Raw genomic sequence first — 9,827 nt, forward strand, 5'->3', positions numbered from 1 at the left:
AAAACCAGTACTGTATGTTTAGTATCAGTCAATGGCTGACCATTTAAATAAAGAATAAATAAAAATAAAATATAATAGCTAAAACATCAGTACTGTTTAGTATCAGTCAAATGCTGACCATTTAAATAAAGAATAAATACAAATAAAATAAATAGCTAAATAAATATCAGTAGTACTGTTTAGTATCAGTCAAATGCTGACTATATTAATACTGCCAGTCAATTAGGGGCAGGTTGTAAAACAAGAAGCATTTACACCTGCCAGCGGCAGCGTTGTTACACCGTATTCTGCTATACAAGTTTAGGGGAAACTTTCAATGGTGGAAAACCAGACTTTTAAATATTACATTTTGTAAATGCAATGACTGGAATTGTTCGCTTGAAGGGGGTACAAAATTCATTGTTTATTAACTTTCCAGTATGTATTTCACAAACTAGTTAGCAACTTACCGTGAAGACATCGCTTAACTCCGCACCGCTTGGACAAACTACATTATGACATTATTCTAAATCACCCCAAGCTTTGTTTTCTGCATTATATGTTCTGAAAAAAAAAACAATTTTCATATCTGCGCAAATCGGTGAACATATACGCCGATACAATAATATCGGCCAGCCGAAAAATCGATTGGGCACTAGTTATTATGCATAATCCAAAACTTTGAGAGGTGTTGTGGAGAGTATTTGTTAGAAGTCATTCTGCAGTTTCTGTCTGACACTGCTTTAATGAATAGTTTAGTTTTAAAAGGCTTATCAAACTGGATGCCATAAACTACATTTCGTGCCCCCACAATATTTAAATTCTAACAGCAGGGTTTTCAAGTGCAGTGGTGGGTAATTTCGCATATTTACCCACCACTGTCTACAAAAAATGGTGCTAGACACAAACATGTGTGGTTAAGGAAACACACCTGATTATATTTTGATGAACAGACGAAAGAAATGCCGGCAATGCGTGTGTCTGATTTGCTTTTTTGTTCAGAAGTTCATTTGCACTTTGGCAGACATGGGACAATGGTGATCAGTACATAGATTCAGAATGTATAATGCTTAATTTTATTTTAGCATGGCTTGCACTGATTGGATGAGGCTAGCCATTACTTTGAATCAGAATGAATTATCTGATTGGTAAAATGCTTCAGTATTGTTTGACAGTGCAAAGAAAGAACATTGAGATTTTGATGCCAAATTAGAAAAAAACATTGTAACATAAAAGTCAAATCAAGTCAAATCATTTTTGTTTGTACAGTTTTTTATTTGTGCTTTTCCCAATACACATTGTTCCAAAGCAGCTTTACATAAAATCAGCTGTAATATCTGTAACGTCTCAAAAACATGAATAACACTCCTGGAAACATAATTAACAATTTGATTTAAAAAAAAAACCTGACTTTCTATAGCTTGGTTTTATTTAAAATTTCACAACTTAGGCCCGGTCCACATATGAGGACATACATTTTTATGAAAATTATTTGCTCTAGATTCTTTTTTTTTTTTTCTTCATGTTTATTAGGTTCTACTAGTTACAAATCAAAAAGGGAAATGGGAAATGCACGCAGCAGTCATGCTTCGGTCTCAGGAGGTGATGAATGATCTATATCAAAATAGATGCTTTACCGTCAGATGTGCATTCTACAGTGTGTGACAAACAACATTCAATCTTAATTAATAGACGCAGGTAATCACACATGCTCAGTCGCTCGCTCGCTCACTCTCTCTCTCTCTCACATACTCCAGTAACTTGTTCAAAACAGCCCAAGCCATCGTTACTAGTTCTGAAGTGATGCTTTCAAATTAGTAACAGAGGCTTGAGGCTTTTTGGGGTGCTTCTTGGTTCTCCCTAACTTATTTATTGACTTGTCCATTGAGCTATTATATGAATGCAATATGATACTTGGTATCATGATGTTTTGTCCATCTATCAGCGTGGCAGTGTGAGTGCCGCAGGCCAAGTACTGATATATGGTCATAACAGTAGTGATTGACCAATATCTCGCAGAGGCCCATAAACTGGCCAATATTCAGAAGTTTTGTAATTATCGGCTTTGGCTGATTACATTTCTTGTTAGACCGAATCGTTTATCAAGCCGTGAGGGCGCAAAGAATCACCTGCTTGCATGTGAAAGAGCTGTCTGTAACATGTAAACAACCAATACCAGTTTGTTTTGTTGTTACATGCCATCGTGTTACTACAGTAATAGACTGGCGTACAACATCTTAAAACTGTCCCGTGTATCAGAGCCATGACACACGGGCATGAGGTCAGTGGACAAGAGCAAATATCAATAAAACTTTTATCATATACTGTCTGCAAATATGTGGATACCTCGTTTAAACAGATGTAATGCAAGAACCTTGCAAAACTTGAGCAAATCCAGTAGTGGTGCACCGATCAGGAAACTGGAGGCCGATACTATCACTGATATTTTAACACTGTGATTGGCCGATACAGATCCAATCACAGATACTGTATTTCTTTTAAAAGTGCCCTTTGCCACACTTTTGCAAGTTATTTACTGCAGTTATATGTTAATGCCCCATGCTGAAAAATTAAATCCAGTTTACATTTATTGTGAAATGCTAACATTTTATTTGCATCGTAAACAGTTATAAGATCATTGTGACATACTGGAAACTAGTAAATGAGAGCATTACGCACAGCAGAGATACATTCAAAAATAAGAGAGAGATATCCATTACAAGCCCCATAACTGCTCCAGTGAGAAATCATTAGTATGTATGATTTGTTTACCATCTTTGCAATTTTGTTTTAATGCCACCAGTAATTAAGCAACTGTGTGAAGACGCTGTGCCGTCATTGAAGGTTAAACTGTAATTGTTGTTATTAGTGGTATTGTGACAAACAATCACTGAGCACTGTATTAGGAACACTATACTAATACTGGTATATAATCCCTTAGCTCTCAAAACAGCCTAAATTATTCGTGGCATGGATTCCACAAGATGTTGGAAAAATTCCTTTGAGATTCTAGTCCATGTTGATGTGACTGCATCACACAGTTTCTGCAGATTTGTCAGCTGCACATTCATGCTGCAAATCTCCCGTTCTACTACATCCAGAAAGTGTTCTATTGGATTCAGATTCGGTGAATGGGAAGGCCACTGAAGAACAGTGAGCTCATTATCATGTTCATGAAACCAGTTTGAGACGACTTTTGCTATGTGACATGGTGCATTATCATGCTGGAAGTAGCCATTAGAAGATGGGTAAATTGTGGCAATGAAGGGTGTACATGGTCAGCAACAATACTCAAATAGGCTGTGGCATTCAAGCGATGATTAATTGGTATTAACGACCACCAGCTTGGACTGTTGACACAAGGCAGGTTGGGTCCATGGATTCATGCTGTTGGTGCCAAATTCTAACCCTATGATCTGTGTGCCTCAATTATCAGACCAGGATACTTTTTTACAGTCTTCAATTGTCTAGTTTTGCTGAGCGTGTGCCCACTGCAGCCTCAGCTTTCTGTTCTTGGCTGACAGAAGTGGACCCAATGTTGTATTCTGCTGTTGTAGCCCATCCGCCTCAAAGTTCAACTTGTCTACTCACTACAATTGTAAAAGGGGTTATCTGAGTTACCGTAGCCTTTCTGTCACCTCTAACCAGTCTGGCCATTCTCCGTTGACCTCTCTCATCAACAAGGCATTTCTGTCCGCAGAACTGCCGTTCACTGGATGTTTTTTTGTTTTTGGCACCATTCTGAGTAAACTCTAGAGACTGTTGTGCATGAAAATCCCAGGAGATCAGCAGTTACAGAAATACTCAAACCTGCCCTTCTGACACCAACAATCATTCCACGGTTGAAATCACTGAGATAAATTTTAATTCCTGAACATTAACTGAAGCTCCTGACCCGTATCTGCTTTATTTTATATATTACACTGCTGCCACATGATTGGCTGATTAGATAATCACATGAATAAGCAGGTGTACAGGTGTTCCTAATAAAGTGCTTAGTGAGTGTTTATATGATTTAAATGGGGTTCTCACAAAATAGCGCTGGGATGAGTGACTGATTGAGAGTGCACTTGTTTGATTGACACTGAGAGCTTGCGTGTTGGAGGGAGTGAAACTGAAAGCACTCATAATTGTGTAAACTGTGTCTATTGCTCCACACGCTGTCTGTCTCAACTCACGTTATATCAGGTATATACTCAGATTTGTTTTTGCATGTTTATTTGTTGTTTAATTAGTTGCGTCCCAAAAATCCAGCGTTTTCTTCCTGAGAAGCAGACAAAACCCTGTTCCTCTGACTCACAAATGTTGCATGACAGTCAGTCCGTCACACTTCAAACAAGCAATCCAGGTAGTGTAAACTGAAAGTTGTCAGGAGATTGCTGCTTATTTGATCCACACTAGTGTGTGAGAACAACTTCATAAGTGAATGTTATATTCACTGTGCCATGTATGTGCAATTAGTTTGATTTGGTCTTTTGTGAGAAAAGTCTCTATCTGCATTTTTTTCTGCAATATTGGGCTGCTCATTGCTCAATAGCCTTTGTCCTATAAATGGTTTGTTGGTGACGCCCAGCTATGAATCGGGAAGCTGCTCAAATTCTGCAGCACCACGGCACACAACTCGTATAGTTTTCCATTAAATTCGACTCAACTCATTATCAATGGGCAAAGATTATTTACTCTAGCCATCACTGGATGATATTGAGTTTTTCATATAGCCTACACAATATATTTACAGTTACAAGAATGTCTTTTTGTGGTTTGACAGCTTGAACGAAACCTTTTCAAGGCTACATACAGAGAAATTGCATAATAAACTTTGCCATTTCCCATTATCCAGTTTGCGCAGTTACAAGAGTTTCATACGCTAACCTGCAAACTCATTAATGTCACATTGTTTATTCTTTTTTTTTTGTGTGTGTGTGTGTGTCGATATTATCCTCTTTTCTCCCCAATTTGGCATGCCCAATTCACAGTGCTCTCTGTTTCCTCGTGGTGGCGCAGTTACTTGCCTCGATCTGGGTAATGGAGGACGAATCTCAGTTGCCTCCGCTTCTGAGACAGTCAGCACACGCATCTAATCACATGGCTTGCTGAGTGCGTTACCGCGGAGACTTAGCACGTGTGGAGTCTCACACTATTCACCTCGGCATCCATGCACAACTTACCACGTCCCCCACCAAGAGTGAGAACCACCACATCGTGACCATGAGGAAGGAAACCCATGTGACTCTACCTACCCTAGCAAATGGGCCAATTGGTTGCTTCAGAAGCCTGGCTGGAGTCACTAAGCACACTCTGGATTCGATCTCATGACTCCAAGAGTAGTAGTAAGCATCTTTGCTCACTGAGCTACCCAGGCCCCACTTTGGTCATTCTTGAAGAAATACAAAAACCTTTGTATCTTTTGTGTGTATGGTGACTAGATTCACAACTTTGGACAGCACCTGCACCGCATCGACACATCCTTCAGTATTAAGTACAGTAATTGTTATACCTCCCCCTTGTGGTCTCCCAAAGCTATTGCGCCAGATTACATTAAACCGAAGGCCAACTGACAGTGAATTGAAAAGCACAAAATGTCGGCTAATTTAAATATATTGATGGCTCAAAAACGTATCAGGAAAATGTGCTGAACAATAATCTGTATATCAATATTTTATGACATTCCTAATCAGCATTAAATCCGACTATCAGCCACCTTGCCCTCTGGATATCGGCATGGGCCATTAAAAAAAAACATTGGTCGACCACTACATAACAGCACTCTTGCATATGTGATATTGCTTTATTATGTGGTGGAAAGGAAGTGAGGAATTATAATGCACAATAACTCTTCCTTTCACTGGGATTTATGAAGGGAGTTTTGTTTACGTATGGTGTACGTATGGTTTTATAAATATGAAAAAAATATTGCGTATGCAAAATCTGCACACTTTTGGGATGAAATCTACGGCAAGTTTTATACACTAGTCACTTAAGTTGTGTGTGTATACAAAATGTGTAGTGTTAGTGTTCCTCCAGGAAAGAATTAAGAAACACTGATCTAAATGAACATTGTGTACATGTCATAAACTAGATTTGATGGAAATAATATAAGAATGAAAGATTACAAGAAAATGGATTGTTGCTTTTTGCCGTTAAACTGAAGTCACTATTCTTTCTACTCATGTCACATTTGTCACTTTTGAAATTAATTTTAACAATTTAATATGTTCATTTTAGACCTGATGGAAGTGAAAGAGGAAAATCAAGAACTGACATTGGAGGAGAAACATCTTTATGGGGAATCTCATTTCAAAACTGAAGATAGAAGTTGCTCAGAGACTGAAAATTTCTCACAAAAAAGACATCAAAGAACTGGAGCCCAAGTTTTTTTCTCCTGCCTTCAATGTAAAGAGAGTTTCACATCTAAAGAACAACTTATGGGTCACTTTAAAGTTCACTCTGGAGAGAAGCCTTTCCCGTGCGATCAGTGTGAAAAGAGTTTCGTTCAAAAAGAAGGCCTTAAGAATCACATGAGAGTTCACTCTGGAGAGAAGCCTTTCACATGCGATCAGTGTGGAAAGAGTTTCCTTTATAAAGTAAGCCTAAAGAATCACATGAGCATTCACTCTGGAGAGAAGCCTTTCTCGTGCGATCAGTGTGGAAAGAGTTTCAGTCTTAAAGCAAACCTGAAGAATCACATGAGCCTTCATTCTGGAGAGAAGCCTTTCTCGTGTGATCAGTGTGGGAAGAGTTTCATTCATAGAGCAAAGCTTAAGCAGCACATGAAAGTTCACTCTGGAAACAGACCTTATAAATGTGATCAGTGTGGAAAGAGTTACTTACATAAATACAACCTTAATGATCACATTAGAACTCACACTGGAGAGAAGCCTTTTGTATGCCATCAGTGTGGAAAGAGTTTCGCCATGAGAGGAAGCCTTGAGAGTCACCTGAGCATTCACTCTAGAGAGAAGCTTTTCACATGCCTTCAATGTGGAAAGCATTTCACAGATAAAGCAAACTTTGAGGTTCACATTAGAATTCACTCTGGAGAGAAGCCTTTCCCATGCGATCAGTGTGGGAAGAGTTTCATTCATAGAGCAAACCTTAGGAATCACATGAGAGTTCACTCTGAAGAGAGGCCTTTCCCTTGCAGTCAGTGTGGAAAGAGTTTTATTCATAGAGCAAGCCTGAAGAATCACATGAAAGTTCACTATGGAGAGAAGCCGTTCACATGCCCTCAGTGTGGAAAGAGTTTCATTTATAAAGGAAACCTTGAGGTTCACACAAGAATTCACTCTGGAGAGAAACCTTACACATGCCCTCAGTGTGGAAAGAGTTTCATTCATAGAGCAAAGCTTAGGTATCACAGTAGAATTCACACTGGAGAGAAGCCATAAACATGCCCTCAGTGTGGGAAGAGTTTCACATATTGAGCAAACTATGTAGGTCATATAAAAACGTATTTGGGGGGGAAATTACACCATTGTTCTTACATGATCTTCTTATGTAGGTCATATAGAAATGCATTCGGGGGGAGGGGGGGAATTACACCATTGTTCATTCTTCTTTCTTTAAGGAAGTCTCCAAACACAACTGAAAAGGCATGTAAAAGAGAGGCCACACATTTGTTCTTATTGTGGCAACTTATTGTAGCACCAGAAAATATTGTACATATTGTGAGAAACCTCATGTGTGCTTTGAGCGTGAGTCATATACTTGAAAAGGCACAAAATATTTCATACAGGAGATAAACCTACAAGTGCTCACATTGTGGAAAATTCTGTCTTTATTTACCCTCATTTCGTTCTAAACCCATACATTTCAAACAGACTTTTGTAGAATTTCCAGAGTCCTTTTTTTAAGGGTACTGGGGCTGTCAAGTTCCAAAAGTGGGGAAAAAAGCAACTTAAAGGTAGTCCATACATATTGTCAAGGTTGGGGATTAACAGAATACATATTAGTAACTGTATTACACTACAATGACAATTTAAATAGCTGGTAATCAGAATACAGTTTCTTTCAAAAAGTATTTTGATTACTTTGCATTTTATTATCATTTGTTTCATTTAATATTTGGTCTATTCAATTGGAAAACATTTAGCCATTCAAAAATGCTATTAATAGCCCTATCTTGCACCTATTACCATGCATTATTTTTGTATATTTTATAATTAATTTAATATTAGGATGAAGGTGTACTGCAAAAATCATATTCTTAATAAGAATTTTTTTCTTGTTTTCCTGTAAAAACATCTAATAAATCCTTTAAATAAATTTACTTGAGAAGCTACTCTGCGTAAGATATTTAGGCTTTTTCAAAGAATGCCATCTGCCAGTGCTGAAGAAGTAATCCAAAGTATTAAGATTACATTACTGGCCTCAAGTAATCTGACAGAGTAAGTTAAAAAATAACATTTTACAGCATGTATTCTGTAATCTGTAGAGGAATACATTTTAAAAGTAACTCCCAACCCTGCATATTGTGTGCTATTCCAAGTGATCTGAAGCAATAGCTTTGTGTGAGGAACATATAAAAGTCTGTTCCTCACTGGAAATCTTCCATCTGCAGAAGCTCTCAAATCTCTCTAGAATGGTTGCATTCAATTCGAATATGGCACATCAGACACACCATGTTTGATGTGAATGATATTGAACATCATTGGTTCTTTCATAACACAAAACCTGGCATGAAATGTCTGATGTAGCATATTGGACAGAAGTGCAAATAAATGACAAATTTTCATTTTGGGGTGAATTTACCTTTAACCAGAGAATATATTTCTTGAAATGTTATTTCAATTCCTACTGTGTATTTTGATTGCAGTCAAACTGAGGAGTGCATGAGTTTATGTTTGAATGAGAAACATTAATGATGTCAGTCATTTGTCTTATAACCATCCACAAATATGTTAATTGAAATTACCAAATAAAAAAGAAGCCAAAACTTGTTTTGTGTAGCCTATTTAATGAACACTTGCAGAGTGTCATATCCCAAATCCGAGTAAAATTTGGCGTTGCAGAGTAAAAACTTCTTCTATACCCGCTCATCCTATGTAGGGTCATAGCTCAAAATTTATATAGCATGCCTAAATTTCTAAATTTGGCCTAAAGTGCTCCATGTGGTGAAACATATGTGATATATTCACTCCTATTAAGCCACCAAAATGTGTGTATAAATGTTTTTGTTATGAGATGTACCATTTCATATAGAGACAGGTGAGTAGGCAAGGGAAGCAGTGTCTCCTCAAATTCAGATGAGCAAAATAAATGACTGTACATAAATAAAACAAATAAAATATTACAAAATGTGAGTTCAAACAATTTGTATAGCAGTCATATTTGTAAAGTCACTCTGTCAAACAGCGACACCCAGCAGTGAAACCACAAGTTTCAAAGGTAGGCAGCATCTCTCACGCCTCCCATTAGCTTATTGCAATATAATGTCTCCGGTTACACATGTAACCTCGGTTCCCTGAGATGAAGGGAACAAGACATTGCTATGGGGAATACTTTCCTCGACGACCTAGTTGTAATCATTGTACAATAACGCCAATCCTCTGATTGGCAATGGTGTTTGAGCCCCGTCCCTTTAGGTGTGCATTTGGCCTATATAAGTGGGTGCTCAATCACCATTACTTAAGATTTTCTATCTGAGAGACAGAGGGCATTACTCTTTCCTCAGATCTCTGAAGTAATAGTGTGGCCAGCTTTTGCAATGTCTTGTTCCCTTCATCTCAGGGAACCGAGGTACATGTGTAACCGGAGAATGTTCCCTTTCAATTCAGTTCACTCATTGCTATGGAGAACAGAATTCCATCCCGCCGCACTATGTGACGTCACACCTCCAGGGGTATAAA

General features: G+C 38.0%; 1 pseudogene; it reads left to right on the forward strand.

Moving 5' to 3' along the window:
* Positions 1–9,222, forward strand: part of LOC127440545 (zinc finger protein 850-like) — a 54,200-nt pseudogene extending 44,978 nt beyond the window's left edge.
* The last annotated feature ends 605 nt before the right edge of the window (positions 9,223–9,827 follow it).

Source organism: Myxocyprinus asiaticus, chromosome 5 (assembly GCF_019703515.2).
Source record: "Myxocyprinus asiaticus isolate MX2 ecotype Aquarium Trade chromosome 5, UBuf_Myxa_2, whole genome shotgun sequence".
Classification (NCBI taxonomy): Eukaryota; Metazoa; Chordata; class Actinopteri; order Cypriniformes; family Catostomidae; genus Myxocyprinus; species Myxocyprinus asiaticus.